This window comes from Bombina bombina, chromosome 3 (assembly GCF_027579735.1).
Source record: "Bombina bombina isolate aBomBom1 chromosome 3, aBomBom1.pri, whole genome shotgun sequence".
Taxonomy (NCBI): domain Eukaryota; kingdom Metazoa; phylum Chordata; class Amphibia; order Anura; family Bombinatoridae; genus Bombina; species Bombina bombina.
This window is the reverse complement of record NC_069501.1, coordinates 1,235,224,851-1,235,245,566: the sequence shown is the minus strand read 5'-3', so window position 1 is coordinate 1,235,245,566 and position 20,716 is coordinate 1,235,224,851. Positions and strand designations below refer to the sequence as shown.

At 34.7% G+C, this 20,716-nt stretch overlaps 1 protein-coding gene across 1 annotated transcript in view; it reads left to right on the top strand.

Moving 5' to 3' along the window:
• Positions 1-5,170, top strand: part of FAM168A (family with sequence similarity 168 member A) — a 370,456-nt gene extending 365,286 nt beyond the window's left edge. The window contains exon 9 of the mRNA XM_053708729.1: positions 961-5,170. The gene's annotated coding sequence lies outside the window, so the exon portion shown is untranslated. The remainder of the gene's footprint in view (positions 1-960) is intronic.
• The last annotated feature ends 15,546 nt before the right edge of the window (positions 5,171-20,716 follow it).

Genomic DNA, 20,716 nt, shown 5'->3' with positions numbered 1-20,716 from the left:
ATACAAATCTAAAATCAATGTAATGAAAGCTAAAGGGAATTTTTTCCAGCGATCTAACTTAGGAAAAAATATTTTGCAAAGAGCAAAGGGGTCATTACAATTTTATTGTTGAGATCTTTGGCTTTGTACGCTAGATAATTGTTAGCTATGAGCAAATAATAAACCATAAACACCTGCATAAGGGTTGAACACAGTCACCTTCAGAGCAGCAATGCAGTACTGGGAGCAATCTGAACACTTATGGTTAGCCAATGAGAAGATGCATAGGAATAGTTGCCAATCAGCAGCTAGCTCTCAGTAGTGAAAACTGAACAGTCTCTTAAAGTGACATGTTCTGTCTGAACCATGAAAGTTTAATCTTTATTTTCATGCCACTTTAAAAGTACAGTCTACACCTTAGTTATCGTAAAGTCTTACCTTAGATGAAGCTGGAAATAGCCTCCTGCACCATTTATATATCATGCAACAGGAACGGTAAAACAGTTATTTCAAAATGAATATTCTTTCTGGCCAGTTTGAAATGGCTGCCAAGCTCCACCCACCAATGACATCACGATTTGGGCTGCATCTATGCACTGTGCTGAATAGCATTGCCAGTCTGTTGAATCCAACTAGTAAGCATTTTGTGATTGGAAGCAATATGCAGCCCAGGTCATGATGCCATCAGTGGGTGGAGCTTGGCATCCATTTCAAACTGTCCAGAAACAATATTCATTTAAAAATGACTGTTTTACCGTTCCTGCTGCATGATATAGAAAGGAATGCAGAGGCTATTTGCAGCTTAATCTAAGGTAAGACTTTAAGGTGTAGACTGTCCCTTTAAGGACTATTGTTTTAGTTTCTAGGATAATTTGTTACTTATCCCTTGATGTGACAAATGCAACGTCTAGCGAGATTACATGTAATAGAGAAAACGTTGTCTCAAGAAAGTCTGTGACTGAGAACATTTCTCTTTTCCAGGTCTGGAGTCAAACATTGTATGCAACTGCTCGAGTCTTACATCGATTTTGGAGCAAATGTACAACAGCACCAGATTTGTCTGCAAAGAACAAAAAAGGATAAAACAATTGTACAAGGGTCACTTTATTCTTTTTTTTGTGTGTTGGTTTTTTTTTTTGTTGGTTTTTTAAAGCTGCTTTTTGTAATATCCCATTTATTTTATTTTATTTACAGTCCTCAAATATTCATATCATGTTTATTTCACTCTCAGAGCAAAGGATTATGGGTCCTCTGTCATTTAGTATTGCAGTACCCAGAGGGCTTTCACAGGTCCACAACATTTTCCTTTGCTTCATTATTGTATTTAGTTATTCAAGATGGATAAGCGTCAAAAGTTCGCAGATCCTGAATACAGAAAGCTCTCGTCTTTTTTTTTTTTTTTTCTCCCAAAAATTTACTTTCATTTTTCAAACGTTTAGAAAAGCAGTTAAACAGTGTCTTCCAAAAGTGTTGCAAAGGGATTATGTCTAAAAGATAGTACATCTTTTTTTTTTTTTTTTTATTAAAGTCGTTGCACGCTTTTGTCATAGAAAAAGGACAAATTGTTAGATTTTCACAATGATTTTTTTTTTTCTTTAAATGTTTATTCTGCTTTCTTTTTTTTTTTTATACTTGCTATGAAACTCAAAGCTGTTATACTGGTGCTTTGCAGTGAAGGATGGAGGAATTTGGCAAGGCATATTATAGAATAGCCACTTTTCTGTGTATAAGCACAACACCTATATACAAGTTATTTTATTATTATTATTTTTTTTTTAGTTTACATTTCAATTCAAAGGGTATTTCTTACCTTGTATGCCCTTCTGCAAAAAGCAGTTTCTACGTGTCAATCCAGCACTCTAGAAACTGAACTGGGCTATCAGGAACTCACAGATTATCCACTACAGTATATTGACTCTTGATTTAAAGGAAGTCCACACTTTGCTATGTAACGCAGTTTCCCTTAGTAGGTGTGGTGTATTGTTATAGATAAGTTATTGTTTATTGTGATAAAATAATGTTAAAATAGTGGGCCTGGATATGCTCGTTTATACACAGGTACTAGTTTGCATGGGTGGAATTTTGTTAGGACAAAGAGGAATATTTAGTAATGTGCGGTAGCACTCCATCAATCAACGTATACTGCAGCTATTAAGTCATTTTCGAAGTACGTATGGCAAGAATGGCCTTATGGGCGCAGCCTTCGTTGGCAGCCAAGGGGTTAAAGAGCGACAGTAGTTTGTCTTTTCTACCCATTTCAACATTAACTCTTTTGTATTGTTTCTTGCAAGATCTATATAGGGTTCTAAGTATTGTTGTCTTGTGGCTGCAAAACCTAAAATCTATAATTCAATGGGTGTAAATGTTACATTTTTTCCCCTTGTTTTCCAGACTAGATTTTGATTACTTCTCACTAACACCTAGCCCATATTAATTTGTACGCCCGTTGGTTTTAGTAAGTCTCTTCTATTGACCTCAGCATCAAAAGTCTTAACTTTAAAATAGACTAAACAAAGTGCATTTAACATATTTTGCTTTTGTAAAAAAAAAAAAAAAATGTAGTTTTATTCACGCTCCCTAGAGACCCCCAAAAAAATAATATAACAAAACATTCTCTAACCAGGATGTTCAAAATGCTGCAAATTGCATAAAGCAGCTATTTGTTTTGCAGCATTTGTAGGTTACAGAATTTGCTTTTTAGCCTCTTTATGGCGTGGGATAAACACCATTTTTTTGCACAAAAGCAAGTGGTATTTAATGTTTCTTTAACTTTGTCTGAGCCAGTTGAAATGTTATTTTACTTGTAATCTAAAATATTTTGTCGGGGGGAACGTTTTAAAGGGACATAAGGGTAAAAAAAAAAATCTGTTCTTTAAAAGGACATTGTTATAAAGAAAATGATGGTTTATTCTCAACAGGAAAATGTTTGTTTTTCAAACAAAAAACTTTAACAGGTTTTGAATTATGACTACAATTTCCCTTGTAACAATAGTGCCGTCCCTATAAATTGCACGCAACAGTCTGCATTAATTAAAACAAAAATGCTGATATTTAAAGGGACGTATAAAATAATGTGCACAATGCATTTCAGTTTTGAATAGAAATATTTCTGCAATATACAGGCATTATCAAAAATTCTCCTAGTAAAAGTTATCATACATATGTTGCAATGCCCTGTGCATGAGCATTCAAACACTGCACCCCATAGGTGGCATTGATCGTGTCCCGTGTACCAGCATTCAATGTGTGTATGCCACCAAGATCATCCCCACAGAAAACTCTGCAAGTCGTGTCACATTATGAGATTGCCAAGTGGGGGCAGTGTAATACTTAGAAATATTCTAACATTTTCTGTTATATATAAAAGTTACTTAAAGGGACAGTCTCTGTTGAAAAGAATCATCTGTGTTCGAGCAAGACGTTTCTTGCTCGTGTACACTATTTTGCGCATGCGCATTGTATTTTGAACGTTAAGGAGGGCTTTTAAAACCCCGGGAAAGAAAGAATACCGCTCAGTTGCATAGTGGGTCCTTGACGATCAAAATACAATGCGCACATGCGCAAAATTGCGTGCACGAGCAAGAAATGTCTTGCTCGACACGGAGACAATTCTTTTCAACAGAGCCTTCAGTGAGAATGTTGTCAGGGAAAGGAGGGGTCTGGCGGCCATTTCAAATCGGCCGGAGGGTGCAAAGTAAGTGATTTTTAACGAAAACAATATATGCATTAACCATGTTCTAAAGGAGGATTAAAACATCATTAACAACTACATAGGAATAAGTAATTCCAAATTTTGTGTTGACTGTCCCTTTAAGCTATCCAAAGCATCAGTGTAATTTAACTTACATTGATTTAATGATAATTTGTGCAAAAAACCATTGAAAAGAATATTTGCTTATAGTAGCTTACATTTTAGGTGGGTGGTCAGTAAAATCAGCTGGCTGGTGTGCCCGTTCAATTCAATAGGGCCGGGGGAGAACACTGAAGATATATTGCAAAAACGCTTCTATTCAGTTGTGACTATTACGCTCCTTTAAATTACGCTCCTTTAAAGGGTTTTTTAATTCCTCATGAAATTTTGAAAATGATCATGTAAATATTTTGCAGTTCGTATGACCCTACTACATATGTGATTATTTTATGCTCTACGCTCTACAATTGGCCACAGCTGAGATGCTCTAAAAAAGTTATAATCTGCACTTTTTTGACAATTTTATTTTTATCTGAATAATTTGCAGTGCTGATATAGTATATGCCCCCTTGTGTCTGTATAAGTGGCTCAGCCAATACTCACCCACAGTCACTTCTACTCTTTGACATGAAAGATTAAACTCCATCTGGGTATTGGTTGATGTTTCCTTTAGGGGGAAGCACAGGTTATGTTTAAAGGGATACTAAACCCAAATTTTTTATTTCATGATTCAAATATAGCATGCATTTTTAAACAACTTTCTCATTTAAATCTAAATGTAGCCACAAGTTATCAAGCGCTACCTAGGTTCTGAACCAAAGATGTCCGGGTGGTAAACTTAAATTCCTGTTTTTTTTAAATGAAGATACCAAGAGAACGAAGAAAAATTTATAATAGGAGTAAATTAGAAACGTGCTTAAAATTGCCTGTTCTATCTGAATCGGGAAAGAAAAAAAATTGGGTTTAGTGTCCCTTTAATAGATGCAGGCAGCTTAACCATATCAAAAGGGGATGATGCATTGCAAAACTTTTGTCGTACAGCAGTTTATTTTTGACATTAATTTCCCTTTAAGATAAAATAAGTGTACAACCTCACTTATAGCGGGCAATAACCTGTATTTAGTGGCGTATACCAGCAGTGTCACTCCTACAATATTCCTGTACTGAAATAATTCATTTTAAAATATCAATTTTCATTAGATCTGCTATTGATCATTACTACATCACAGGAGATAAAAACATACCACTGTTACGTATCCGTAAAAATAATAATAAAATCAAAGATAATTCAGTAAAAGTTTGCAGATTTTTTTTCTATAATGACTGCTAATACGACACACACACACACACACACACATATACAGTGTATATATAGCTATGCAACATATGAGTTGGTTTGATATTTGGGTATTACAACGCCTTGTTGGTTATATCATGCTATAATTCACTGTAAAATCAAAAAATCTTTTTGTTAACAAAATAAAATACTAAAAGAAATAACCGTTTGCACGTACATTCCCTGATATTTTTAAATGTTGGAATTTTCTGTCTCTGTCTTATTTTTATTTTTTAAATTCAGCTGCTTTCCTGTATCATCTTTATTATGCGAGTCCTAAAACTGATCTACTCTTTATTGAATGTGGGGTGTAATCAGCTTTTAGATTAGAAGCCGCATTAATAAAAAGCGTAATAAAAACAGACAAATTCACCATGCTAACTGCAAGAGTTATAGGGGAAATATGCAAAGAACAAGTTACTTTTTGTTTCTTTTATTTATTTATTTTATTAAACAAAAAAAATGATTATTTTTTTATTTATTGCTGCATTTTTTTATTTTATTTTATTTTTTAAAAAGAAAGATTTGTATTGCTTGGGACAATGTACTCAATTATTTGATCTTGTAAAAGCAGCAAAAAAATGTATTAAAATATCCAAAGGAAAAAGTTGTGTAAATTTAAACTGAAATTTCTAGGAATTCTCCGTCACATAGACTGATAAGGAACATGTTCCACAGCTAGAAAAAAAAGTGCTTTATTCAGCACAGCAACATACAATTAAAAAAAAAAACACGTGCAAACTACATTATATATATATAATTATATATATATATATATATATATATATATATATATATATATATATATATATATATATATATATATATATATATATATAGTATCTCTAGCCAGACATATTTATCTCCAAATGTCAGACATATTTGTAACATTAATCTGAAGTGTTTGTTCTTTTTACGTGTTTAATAAAAAGCGTTTTTTTTTTTTGTTTTTTTTTGTTTGTTTGTTTTTTATTTGTGTTGCTAGTGGTTTCAGAAATCGTTCTAAATGAACTCTTGACATTGGAGGTAGAAGCATAGCGCAGTTTGTTCAGATTCTGCTCTTGAATGCACTTTATATGGGGGGAAAATATGAAGTGTCGGATTCCACAATATGCAGACATGGTTCCTTATGTAATGAAATTAAATACTGTCAGATATTACCTCAGATATACAGCAGAGCAATGCTATGTGGGTTTACCCAACCATTTAAATATATGGATATAAACAGTAATAATCAATGTTGCTTTAGTTAGTCTATAAATCGTGGATTAGGATGAATTTGTTACTTGTAAAGAGATATTAAATGATCATAGTACATATTATTGATAAAGTGAGCCACATGCATCTTAAAAAGAGAGTGCAGACAAAACCTAATTATTTAATTTATTTATTATTTTAGTAAATACCCAATTTAATACATCTTAGCTTATTGAGTGAGCTACTGAATACTGCAGTTTTCCTGGTCCTGCAAAATTATACATAGTGACTGCTTGATCAGTGCAGACGCTTATTTTTATTTTTTTATCTGGTGTTTATTATAAACATCAAATGAGATGAGATACGTCTAGCCTTTTTAGAGTTATATTCCTGGTAGCAAAATCCTACATATCTCACTGCTTTATGTTTATGGAGATCTGTTGCAATTCAGTTCTTCATTATGGATATATATTGTGCACATATAAAAAAGACTTCAGTGTCCTATTAAGTCCATACTTTTGGTCTATTCTATAAACTGGGCCCAGAGCTTTATGTAATCAGGTGAAATGCAGGGCGGCACATATCTTATCAGTGCGAGCCAATAAGAAAAGGAACAGGCGATAAGGTGGGGAATAAATGGTTCAGAATATATCAAGTTTCTCTTATCTCCTTTGCCAAGGCAAATTAGGGATAAATATAAATAAATTACCATGCTCATATGGAGACCTTTATATCCCTTTCAGACATCTATACAAAAACAATTTGTAGAATTCAAAATATTAGTTTCTATTTGTGGCAACTGAATACATCCTCACCACTTTTTTTTTTGTATGGATAGTAAACCTTTAGTATGGACATAAAAGAATGTGCTTCATAACATATATTATTTAACATATAGTACAGGGAAATAATACCCTCAATATATATTTTAGTTATACAGTTTTTTCAATCAATTCTTTGTCTGTATTCTCACATATACCTGGCTACTGAAAATGCATTCAATAGAGCAGATTAGTTTATTATAACTCTATAAAATTCAATAGCCAAATCTAAAACAAAGAATTATCAGCAAGTTAATTGTGTATTGCATGCAGCTCATTAAAGGGACACTGAACCCAATTTTTTTCTTTTGTGATTCAGATAGAACATGCAATTTTAAGCAACTTTCTAAGTTACTCCTATTATCAAATTTTCTTCATTCTCTTGGTATCTTTATTTGAAATGCAAGAATGTAAGTTTAGATGCCGGCCCATTTTTGGTGAACAACCTGGGTTGCCCTGGCTGATTGGTGGATAAATTCATCAACCAATAAAAAACTGCTGTCCAGAGGTCTGAACCAAACAAAAGCTTAGATGTCTTCTTTTTCAAATAAAAATAACAAGAGAACGAAGAAATATTGATAATAGGAGTAAATTAGAAAGTTGCTTAAAATTGCGTACTCTAACTAAATCACAAAAGAAAAAATTTGGGTTGTCCTTTTAAACAAAAAAAAAATATATGCACACACACACGTATATGTATATACTTATATATATATATATATATATATATATATCCAATAACAGAAAGCACTCCAGAAGTCTTGTTAATATATCACCTTTAATCGTGAACGTTTTCGGGCTACAAACAGCCCGTCCTCAAACTAACAAGACTTCTGGAGTGCTTTCTGTTATTGGATATATCGTGTTTTTGTTAGCACCCGAAGCAGCTGTACTAGGAGGATCTGGAGTGCACTTTGTATGTATGTATATATATATATATATATATATATATATATATATATATATATATGAGACACACATGCATTAACCATAACCAAAGGATTGACTATCTTTGATTTAAATCCTTTATTTCCTTTTTTTTTTTTTTAAATCAGTGATGCAGTTTTTTTCTGTTATGCAGTCAACTGTGTTCATCAGAATACGCAGTTCCGTGCATGTTAATATCCATGAACAAAGAATTACAAATAGATACTTTAGTCTGCTGTAGTTATCACATAACTTTATATCTGCAGCATTTACAAATGATGGAAATTGTAACCAATAACTCTAGTTACTAATATGTATGATTTTACTACACAAACGGGTTGTAACCATAGAAACTGTTATATGCATCCCTCTGTCAATGTGTATTAAAACAAACTCAAAGATTTGTACATAACAATGCTTGTGTCTCTTTTTCATCACTTGAGTTTAACCAGAGAAATGAGCCATCTTCTTACTGCGTTCATATAAAGTGGCAATCTTATTAATGCTTAAAGGGACATGAAACCAAAAAAATTTATTTCATGATTCAGATAGAGAATACAATTGTAAACAACTCTCTAATTTACTTCTATTATCTAATCTGTTTTTTTCTCTTGGTATCATTTGTTAAAAGCATATATAAATAGGCTCAGTAGCTGCTGATTGGTGGCTGCACATGGATGCCTCGTGTGATTGGCTCACCATGTGCATTGCTATTTCTTCAACAAAGGATATTTAAAGTATGATGCAAATTAGACAATACAAGCAAATCGGAATCTTTGTTTAAAATTGTATTGTCTATCTGAATCATGAAAGAAAATGTTTGGGTTTCACGTCCCTTTAATTAATGGTACACAGGAAGTTCAAGACAATCCATTTACTTATGGATGTGCAAAACCACTGAATCCTTTTTAGTGAGTATTCTCATTATCTCATAATCACTAAATTCTTAGATAATATCTAGTAAAAGTGTTAATGGATTTTAACCCCTTGGCTGTGCAATTGGAGTTCTGTGTTCACAAACATTATCAATGATCGTGTGCAGGGGGATTTTGAGCTAAAAATAATGAAAATGATTACTCTGTCATATAGGCAGCTTGCCGTGCAAGATCCCCTGCAGCAGATCCTGATTCTAGTTTTTTGGGGTTTTATGTAACTTTAGTTACGGAACCCAAGCCAGTCTGATGTGCTTGCTCTAGTTCCAAAAAAATTACCCAGAATATTCTGTTGAGTTAGTCGTCAGATTTACAACCATGTAATTGATTGAAAAGCAATAGGGAACTTTTTCTGTAATCGTTTAGAGCACAAGAAATATTGTGCATGGCAATAAAGAGGTATTGTCTCGGTTTAGCTGTAACTTGCATAGATTTTTTTTATTTGGATTTATTGGATTGTATAAAGTATTAATGAGCAAAACCTAGATCTGCCGGATTACCTTTTGAAAAGCACAATTACTGTTGGAAATGTGTTAGCGCTGTGCTGCGTTTAGGTGCTTGTACTAGTGTGTTAAATCATTTGGCTTTATTAGCTGGCTAAACCGTATTAATTGCACAGTAATGCTGTGTTCATTGTCAGCCAGCTGGATAAAGGGTGCTGTTAGCAGTGTTGTGATCACAGAGCAAATGTGTTTTATTATTCACTCATTATTTACTTAATATTAGTGTAGTTAAACCTCATTTTGACCACCTTGAATAACTAGGAATCGTGAATATTCTCATTTTCCAAAGCCACAGGATGCATTTACCCTAAGCCTGAGATCCTTTATAGCCCAATATCAGATTCCCAAGCAAGTCTGTGATAACCTCACTGTTTAATGTCACTTCAAGGTTAAGCAACCATTTGCTAAACACTCAGGCCTAGATTTAGAGTTCGGCGGTAAAAGGGCTGTTAACGCTCCGCGGGTTTTTTTCTGGCCGCACCATAAATTTAACTCTGGTATCGAGAGTTCAAACAAATGCTGCGTTAGGCTCCAAAAAAGGAGCGTAGAGCATTTTTACCGCAAATGCAACTCTCGATACCAGAGTTGCTTACGGACGCGGCCGGCCTCAAAAACGTGCTCGTGCACGATTCTCCCATAGGAAACAATGGGGCTGTTTGAGCTGAAAAAAAACCTAACACCTGCAAAAAAGCAGCGTTCAGCTCCTAACGCAGCCCCATTGTTTGCTATGCGGTAACCCTTCCTACGTCTGCACTTAACACTCTAACATGTACCCCGAGTCTAAACACCCCTACCCTTACACTTATTAACCCCTATTCTGCCGCCCCCGCTATCGCTGACCCCTGCATTACACTTTTAACCCCTAATCTGCCGCTCCGTAAACCGCCGCCACCTACGTTATCCTTATGTACCCCTAATCTGCTGCCCTAACATCGCCGACCCCTATGTTATATTTATTAACCCCTAATCTGCCCCCCACAACGTCGCCGACACCTACCTACACTTATTAACCCCTAATCTGCCGACCGGACCTGAGCGCTACTATAATAAAGTTATTAACCCCTAATCCGCCTCACTAACCCTATCATAAATAGTATTAACCCCTAATCTGCCCTCCCTAACATCGCCGACACCTACCTTCAATTATTAACCCCTAATCTGCCGACCGGAGCTCACCGCTATTCTAATAAATGTATTAACCCCTAAAGCTAAGTCTAACCCTAACACTAACACCCCCCTAAGTTAAATATAATTTTTATCTAACGAAATAAATTAACTCTTATTAAATAAATGATTCCTATTTAAAGCTAAATACTTACCTGTAAAATAAATCCTAATATAGCTACAATATAAATTACATTTATATTATAGCTATTTTAGGATTAATATTTATTTTACAGGTAACTTTGTATTTATTTTAACCAGGTACAATAGCTATTAAATAGTTAAGAACTATTTAATAGTTACCTAGTTAAAATAATTACAAATTTACCTGTAAAATAAATCCTAACCTAAGATATAATTAAACCTAACACTACCCTATCAATAAAATAATTAAATAAACTACCTACAATTACCTACAATTAACCTAACACTACACTATCAATAAATTAATTAAACACAATTGCTACAAATAAATACAATTAAATAAACTATCTAAAGTACAAAAAATAAAAAAGAACTAAGTTACAGAAAATAAAAAAATATTTACAAACATAAGAAAAATATTACAACAATTTTAAACTAATTACACCTACTCTAAGCCCCCTAATAAAATAACAAAGACCCCCAAAATAAAAAATTCCTTACCCTATTCTAAATTTAAAAAGTTACAAGCTCTTTTACCTTACCAGCCCTGAACAGGGCCCTTTGCGGGGCATGCCCCAAGAATTTCAGCTCTTTTGCCTGTAAAAAAAAACATACAATACCCCCCCCCCAACATTACAACCCACCACCCACATACCCCTAATCTAACCCAAACCCCCCTTAAATAAACCTAACACTAAGCCCCTGATGATCTTCCTACCTTGTCTTCACCATGCCAGGTTCACCGATCCGTCCTGGCTCCAAGATCTTCATCCAACCCAAGCAGGGGCTAGACATCCACTGAAGAAGTCCAGAAGAGGGTCCAAAGTCTTCCTCCTATCCGGCAAGAAGAGGACATCCGGACCGGCAAACATCTTCTCCAAGCGGCATCTTCTATGTTCTTCCATCCGATGACGACCGGCTCCATCTTGAAGACCTCCAGCGCGGATCCATCCTCTTCTTCCGACGACTAGACGACGAATGACGGTTCCTTTAAGGGACGTCATCCAAGATGGCGTCCCTCGAATTCCGATTGGCTGATAGGATTCTATCAGCCAATCGGAATTAAGGTAGGAATTTTCTGATTGGCTGATGGAATCAGCCAATCAGAATCAAGATCAATCCGATTGGCTGATCCAATCAGCCAATCAGATTGAGCTCGCATTCTATTGGCTGATCGGAACAGCCAATAGAATGCGAGCTCAATCTGATTGGCTGATTGGATCAGCCAATCGGATTGATCTTGATTCTGATTGGCTGATTCCATCAGCCAATCAGAAAATTCCTACCTTAATTCCGATTGGCTGATAGAATCCTATCAGCCAATCGGAATTCGAGGGACGCCATCTTGGATGACGTCCCTTAAAGGAACCGTCATTCGTCGTCTAGTCGTCGGAAGAAGAGGATGGATCCGCGCTGGAGGTCTTCAAGATGGAGCCGGTCGTCATCGGATGGAAGAACATAGAAGATGCCGCTTGGAGAAGATGTTTGCCGGTCCGGATGTCCTCTTCTTGCCGGATAGGAGGAAGACTTTGGACCCTCTTCTGGACTTCTTCAGTGGATGTCTAGCCCCTGCTTGGGTTGGATGAAGATCTTGGAGCCAGGACGGATCGGTGAACCTGGCATGGTGAAGACAAGGTAGGAAGATCATCAGGGGCTTAGTGTTAGGTTTATTTAAGGGGGGTTTGGGTTAGATTAGGGGTATGTGGGTGGTGGGTTGTAATGTTGGGGGGGGGGTATTGTATGTTTTTTTTTACAGGCAAAAGAGCTGAAATTCTTGGGGCATGCCCCGCAAAGGGCCCTGTTCAGGGCTGGTAAGGTAAAAGAGCTTGTAACTTTTTAAATTTAGAATAGGGTAAGGAATTTTTTATTTTGGGGGTCTTTGTTATTTTATTAGGGGGCTTAGAGTAGGTGTAATTAGTTTAAAATTGTTGTAATATTTTTCTTATGTTTGTAAATATTTTTTTTTTTCTGTAACTTAGTTCTTTTTTATTTTTTGTACTTTAGATAGTTTATTTAATTGTATTTATTTGTAGCAATTGTGTTTAATTAATTTATTGATAGTGTAGTGTTAGGTTAATTGTAGGTAATTGTAGGTAGTTTATTTAATTATTTTATTGATAGGGTAGTGTTAGGTTTAATTATATCTTAGGTTAGGATTTATTTTACAGGTAAATTTGTAATTATTTTAACTAGGTAACTATTAAATAGTTCTTAACTATTTAATAGCTATTGTACCTGGTTAAAATAAATACAAAGTTACCTGTAAAATAAATATTAATCCTAAAATAGCTATAATATAAATGTAATTTATATTGTAGCTATATTAGGATTTATTTTACAGGTAAGTATTTAGCTTTAAATAGGAATCATTTATTTAATAAGAGTTAATTTATTTCGTTAGATAAAAATTATATTTAACTTAGGGGGGTGTTAGTGTTAGGGTTAGACTTAGCTTTAGGGGTTAATACATTTATTAGAATAGCGGTGAGCTCCGGTCGGCAGATTAGGGGTTAATAATTGAAGGTAGGTGTCGGCGATGTTAGGGAGGGCAGATTAGGGGTTAATACTATTTATGATAGGGTTAGTGAGGCGGATTAGGGGTTAATAACTTTATTATAGTAGCGCTCAGGTCCGCTCGGCAGATTAGGGGTTAATAAGTGTAGGCAGGTGTCGGCGACGTTGTGGGGGGCAGATTAGGGGTTAATAAATATAACATAGGGGTCGGCGATGTTAGGGGCAGAAGATTAGGGGTACATAGGGATAACGTAGGTGGCGGCGATTTGCGGTCGGAAGATTAGGGGTTAATTATTTTAAGTAGCTTGCGGCGACGTTGTGTGGGGCAAGTTAGGGGTTAATAAATATAATATAGGGGTCGGCGGGGTTAGGGGCAGCAGATTAGGGGTACATAAGTATAACGTAGGTGGCGGTCGGCAGATTAGGGGTTAAAAATTTTAATCGAGTGGCGGCGATGTGGGGGGAGCTCGGTTTAGGGGTACATAGGTAGTTTATGGGTGTTAGTGTACTTTAGGGTACAGTAGTTAAGAGCTTTATAAACCGGCGTTAGCCAGAAAGCTCTTAACTCCTGCTTTTTTCAGGCGGCTGGAATCTTGTCGTTAGAGCTCTAACGCTCACTGCAGAAACGACTCTAAATACCAGCGTTAGAAAGATCCCATTGAAAAGATAGGCTACGCAAATGGCGTAGGGGGATCTGCGGTATGGAAAAGTCGCGGCTGTAAAGTGAGCGTTAGACCCTTTAATCACTGACTCCAAATACCAGCGGGCGGCCATAACCAGCGTTAGGAGCCTCTAACGCTGGTTTTGACGGCTACCGCCGAACTCTAAATCTAGGCCTCAGTACGTTATCAGCATAGTACTGTGGTTATTCACGCCTTCCTCTAGTAGTCATTGGTGCTGCAATGTTTAAAGGGACATAATACCCTAAATAATATGCTAAATCAGAATAATAGTTATTTTACCTCACAATTTCTTCACCTTACCATAGTAAGTGTTCTGTGAACAGTTACCCTTCAGCTACTGTCAGCTGCATGTTGGGGAAAAAAGCCAATAAGTTTTATTGGTGCTGCACTCACACTATGCTGTTCTACGATCTCATGAGATTTCACTAAAATTTTGCAAAGTTTCACAGTAAACCTTAAACAAAGGAGGTAAAGTGACTGTACCAGACGCACTAGCATCCTGATTGGCTGCTTAAATGAGATGTGGATAGTGAGGAGATTTTGAGGTAAAATCTCTTCCTTTTTTACATAGAGATGTTCAGGTGATATTTTCTAGGCAGTTTTTTACAGCTATGCTGCATCACTTTCATGTGTTTCAAATTTCTGGTATTATGTCCCTTTAAATCTAGCTTTCACTGCTTTCCAGTGCTGATGTGTAACTTAGGTTCCAAAATGGTGCAACCACGATTAGAGGAAGGTGCATGAAATGTATATATTGTTTAATGCCCTTGTTAAATTCTGAGATTAACACGGATTCTCACACTAGGTGCCAAATTCCAAGAATTCTAAGCATCTGATACTCGCACACCAATCAGATGTTTGCAGTGATCTGAGATCAGCATCTATTGCAAGATTCAGTGTGAATCTCGGGGTTTAAAAAACATCACCAGAATGTACCCTGAAAGGTCTCTTTAATTATGTAGCAATTAATAAGTGTGTGTTTTGTTTTCCTCTGGTGACATTAAATACATCTCATGATGTTGCCTTTATCAGTGGCCACAGCCCTCAGCAGATCTATCTATAGTACATACCTGTATATCCGCTAATGTTTCATGCAGTATGTATTTTGCAGATATTAAATGTATTTATTTTTTGTGCAGCACAAGGCACAATACATAAAATTGTTGTCAATTGGTTTACCTGAATAGTATTCAGTAAAATTGTGGTTGGTGCGAAAAAATAACTTGTTGGATAAAGTGATGTGCAATTCAATTAAATTCAAACTCAAAGAAAGGACCAGATTTTATTGTATGCTGTAGCTAGGCATGTTACTCGGCTGCTTTTTGCCTTTATAAACCCAAGACCAGTAACATAGCTTATAACAATAACTTATTAAAAAGGACAAAGAGGTCCCTGCAAAGGTTAGGGGCTATTAAAAAGTTCTGCATTTTCTGTTGATGTGAAGATGCTCACTAGCTCCCTCTGGTGACAAGGGTTCAACAAGAATTTGCAAGATTTCAAATGTAAAAATAATTTAGCAGTTTAAATTGCAATGCTGCAATATTACATAGTCGCTCAGGTCTCCTGAGTAATCAGCATGGCCAGATGGTATGTATTTTATTTGTCATGAAAACACTTCATTCCTTTGTGTATGTGAGACATTTGGATAAACAGGGAGAGAGGAAATTGGAGGACTGCAAGTGGGGGAGAAATTGATGTGTTTTTAGTGAGCTAGAACAGGACACCCCCTCCTGCTACAAAAGAGAGGATGGACACCACATTAAAGGCTTTAGATATTTAGCTCATCACAACCAAGTGTAACATCACAATTTTTACAGTCAGATCTAAAGTTACTTATTTTGTCTACATACTGGGAAGGATGAAAATCAACGCAGACAAAAGCCCTGCATTAGCCGTGCCTGTTTTCTTACGTTGGCTAATACATTACAAACAATGAATAATGATTAGAAATTGTATGGATCTAAATAATTGTGTTACCTTTAGAAAAAGCTTAGCTAATGATTTATCAACAAAAATCACCATTTAAAGGGACATGAAACACAATTTGTTTTAATTCACGATTTAGTGAGAGCATGTAATTTTAAACAACTTTTCAATTTACTTCTATTATCTAATTTTTTTTAATTCTTTTGATATCCTTTGTTGAAATGCATGATTGGTGGCTGCACAGATACCCATGAGCATTGCTATTTCTTCAACAAAGGATATCTAAAGAATGAAGCAAATTAGATAATCAAAGTAAATTGGAATGTTGTGTAAAATTTTATTCTCTATCTGAATCATGAAAATGCATTTAGGTTTCATGTCCCTTTAAGTCTAGGGAGATTTTTGTAGATAAATCCTTTGATAAGCTTTTCTAAGGGATTATTTTTGACCTCCTGCATTGGCTAATTGCTACAAAATATACCCTTATTAATCAAGCCCATATAAACCTTCGCTTTGAAATGTACTTTAGTGCAAGACTTTAAAAATGCATATTAATCGTTTTTTGTGACCCAGATGTCTATCTTGAAGGACTAGGTATTAACACTTCAAGAGAATGAGCTGTGTGTACAAGTATTTGCTCCTGTATTTTATGAACAATAATTAATAATTAGTAATTTTTTATTATTATTTGCAGTTTGGACATGTAATTTAAAAAACAAAAAAAAATGCTTTTTTACCATAAGTGTTATTTAAGTTTTGGTTTGAATAGTTGATGTTTATTAAACATAACTAAAAGAAAATTACAGTAAAATAATTGGATGATTTTGAGCTGTGGGATCATTTTATTGCACAAGAGTGTGGGCTTTCTTTATTATCAGTGGGAGCAATTTATGTTTTAAAGACCAAACAAAAACTAAAGGAAATGTACACTTAGTATTTGCTGTTTGTTTTTTTATTGTAGGGTTTCGTTCTATTTCACATATGTTCAGTTTTAGCTCTAAAAACTCATTACAGACACAAGTTCTCCCCTGCTGGGGTGGCATTATCAAGTAGCCGGCTAGGGGGCAGTGTAATGCTTTGCAAACTTATAACATTTTTTGTTATTTATAAATGTTACTTAAGCTGTCCAAAGCACAAAATAATTGTACAGTTTAACAACAAATGACTTAATATTAATTTGTGCCAGGGGATTTTGGGGGGGGGATATAACTTTAGCTTAATATTGACTTAAATGCGTTTGTAAAATCAGCCGGGTGGTGTGCCCATTAAATAGTTCCTATGTAGAAGATTGTTATGGACATACCAGTCAACAAGACAGGCTGTTAATGGTGCCACCATTATTAAAGGGACATTAAACACTAAATAAATGTTAGCCATAACAATATATTTAAAGTAAAGACTAGCCTGATGATAATATGCAGATGTATATTTAAAAATATATTTTTAAAAGTTTTAGTGTCTATAAAGATATCATGCCATGTTGTAACCTAGGTTTCCTTTCTGTTGTGGCCAATCAGAGAACTTCATAAATGGGTCACTGCAGTGTGCGACCAGTGACTGTGTGGAATATAGCAGGGTAAAGTCTTTAATCTGTGGTTCCACTATTAACTATTTTTATAAAAACCGGAAATTTAAAAAGGAGTTATAAATTAAACTCAAGCAAAGATTCCTTGTTCTGCTCAGAAGACATAGTTGGTGTCACGCTGCTATTATTTACTGGTCAGCAACATAGACCCCCAGTTATTAGAGCTAAACTCCTTAATACCTCAGGATTCAGGGGCTGAATATAAATTAAAATTAAATCAAAGGAAAGTAACATATTATTATCCCCTGACTCAAAATATAATTTAAAGGGACAGTAGAGACATTGGAATTTTATTATAAAATATTTAGTTGTGTAATGAAACACCTTTGCATTATTTTTTTATTATTTTCCCCCCTTTCATGTAATTTAGTACTGAAAATACAGGCATGTCTAATTCTCAGAACTTGAAAAACACCTGCTGACTTCTCAAGGCTATAACCCTGCCACATATCTGTCCCTAATTGGTTTAAACTGATAACTACTGCAAAACAAATCCCTTCATACTCACTTGCAGACTAAAGCCCAAAGTGGTTCCTCCAATTAAGGCAAAAGATGGGTAGCATTTGTATACTGACATTTTTTCCAAGTAAAAAGGGTGTTAACTTGTTTTTAAAATGTTTAGATTTGGCTGATATGCTATTCTATAGCAACACAACAGAAATGTCAAATATTTTTTTCTCATTTAGATAATATATTTTTTTTTTTTTTACTAGGGTCATACAATGTATCCATGCAACTCAATAGTAGTATTTTGGTATTAGGTGTAGTACAGTAATACTAAACATTGTTGTGGCTATGCCCCAGTTGTGTGACATTATGAAACCTCAAATAGATGATACCTTGACACATGCTGCTTCTAGTCAAATAAAGGGGACATTCTACTCTAAATATCATATACAACATGTAAGTAAGCACATATGTACTTTATTTATTTTGCCTATGCTTTCTGTAATTTATCTCAGCACCCCCTCAAGATGCTTAGTGACACCCTGCATACATGAGTATGTTGCAGTTTACCTGACCCATTTTAGTGCTACATTGTGAGTACTTCTGATTAAAAGCAAAGGGAAGAAGATCCCCAAGATGCTTATTCAAGTTGTGTATCCTGGCCAACTCTGGACTCACAAATCAATGCACATGTTTGGCTTGAAATGACTGTTTTCTATGCTTTTAAAGCACATATTTTGTATGCAGATTCTTTACTATGCATTAAAAGAATGTCACTTTAGACATAAGGTTACAGTGCATTTTCTAGGCTTCATATATATATTTTAATAAGGACGGTTTATAAAGATAGTCCGGTCTTGAACAGTTTAACTTTCCCACAAGCAGAATACTGGACTACAGTCTGTTTCTGTTGATCAGTTATAGATCCAAATGTTGGTCAGGAAAATAACTAGTACTTTCATAACCCAGGTAGTGTTGTGACAAATATAGGATGGAATTAAAACTGTAGCTTAATTAATTCTATATACTTTGTGGATTATATAATTCAGATGAGAATCTGCATGACCATTCAAAAAAATAAAGAATTAGAATGTTTTTAGCAGTGTAATCTCAGTAAGATTTTTTTTTATTCAGAATTTTTTTTGGCAAAATGGCATCATGTAATTAAACATTTACTAGTAGTAGGGCACTTTCATTTTTCCTCTTAAAATGTCAAGGGATTGTTTATGTTTTAAGGATTTTTTTTTCCAATTATAAAGAAAATTAGAAATTATCTTTAAAAAAAAAAACATTTTTAATTGTATTATTGTTCAAAATGAAAAGCTTATTTTTTTTTTAATAGAATCTGCTGCCTTGGTCAGCTTTCTCAATTGGTACATTTCTTTTAGTTTTTTTTTATAAAGTTTGGTCAGACATTTAGTAAGTGCTATTGAATCAAGATATTTTGGCAATATTTTTTCATTCTTTCAGGTAACCATGTTTCTGTCATTTTAGGCAAAAAAAGTAAAATTTAGTGTGTAATTTGGCACACACACTGTAGGTACAACCAGAATATTTGATTTTATAGCATCTAAAACCAAATGTTCCCCTGGGTTTTCGCAAAGGTTTTTATTTGTAAATTTTAGTTTCAAATTACATCTTAAATTAATTAAATTTTCAATTTTATTGAATATGTGAAGCAAAAAAATAAAATTTAAACAGCATAAAAATAGTCTTCCAATAGTTAGCTTCAACGTTCTTAACCTCCTAGAATATTGAAAGCCCCACAGCATTAGCTTGTGACTATGAAGTGTAAATCTTGTATTCCTATTTTTAACGATCCATTATACATCTCCCTGACACATTTAAGCCAAGAGTTTGTAACTGTATATTTACTGTACGATGTAGAAACATTCAATAACTATTAAAATGTTTCCAAAAAAACGATGGTTTGTTTGTGGTTTACTTTTAACATCATCTGATTGTTTATACTTTTAGAAACCGCTATGTGTAAATCATATCCGCTTTCCATGTATAGTTGCTTAAATCACCTCTATTTCATATGCATGTGTTTTTCTATTAAGTTAATAAGTGACACAATCTCTCCATGTTTTAGTTTGCGATAAAAAAAACTGAGAAATAGGGAACATTTTTATAAAATTCAACAGAGAAATTTCTGCTAAACCCATGAAATAACCCTGTCCAGCTCACTAGCAGAGGTGGGGAAACTCATTTTACTAAAAAGGAAAATAATAAGCTTTGAATTATAAATACAAATTTCACAGACTTTGTTTGCATGTTCAATGTATTTTTATTAAGATTTATACTTTGTGCCTTTCAATATGAATTTAAATTTTTCATAAAATATTTGTTTCTGAACAATTTCACACTGATGTTTAATGCAATTACATTTTTTTTCCCTGAGCCCTATTGTAATGTGTGCATTGCCCTCACATGCTTTAAAAAAATACACTGTTCTCAATGTAAAAAACTTTTCACAGAGAATCTCACCAGCCCAGAGAGCTTTAGGGAATCTGGCTCATGGTATAGATTATGAGGCTGCGTTTGGAAGTGGTAAATATCTGCAATGTTTAGAGGGATATCAAAGTCCACATTAAACTTTAAAGGGACAGTTCACCCAAAAACTTTCTCCCCTTTAAATTATTCCCAATGATCCTTTTTACCTGCTAGAGTGTATTAAATTGGTTGCAAGTAGCTCCTTTACTCATATTTCAGCATTTGAAATAGCTGATTTAGCTTGTGGTTTCCCAACCTATACTGAAAGTTTTGATACTGGCGTATACGCTATTGAATAGCCTAAGTAAACACAGCCAGCAGAAGAGATTACACCCTCAGTGGGGGGCATGATAGTTAAGTAATAAAATGAT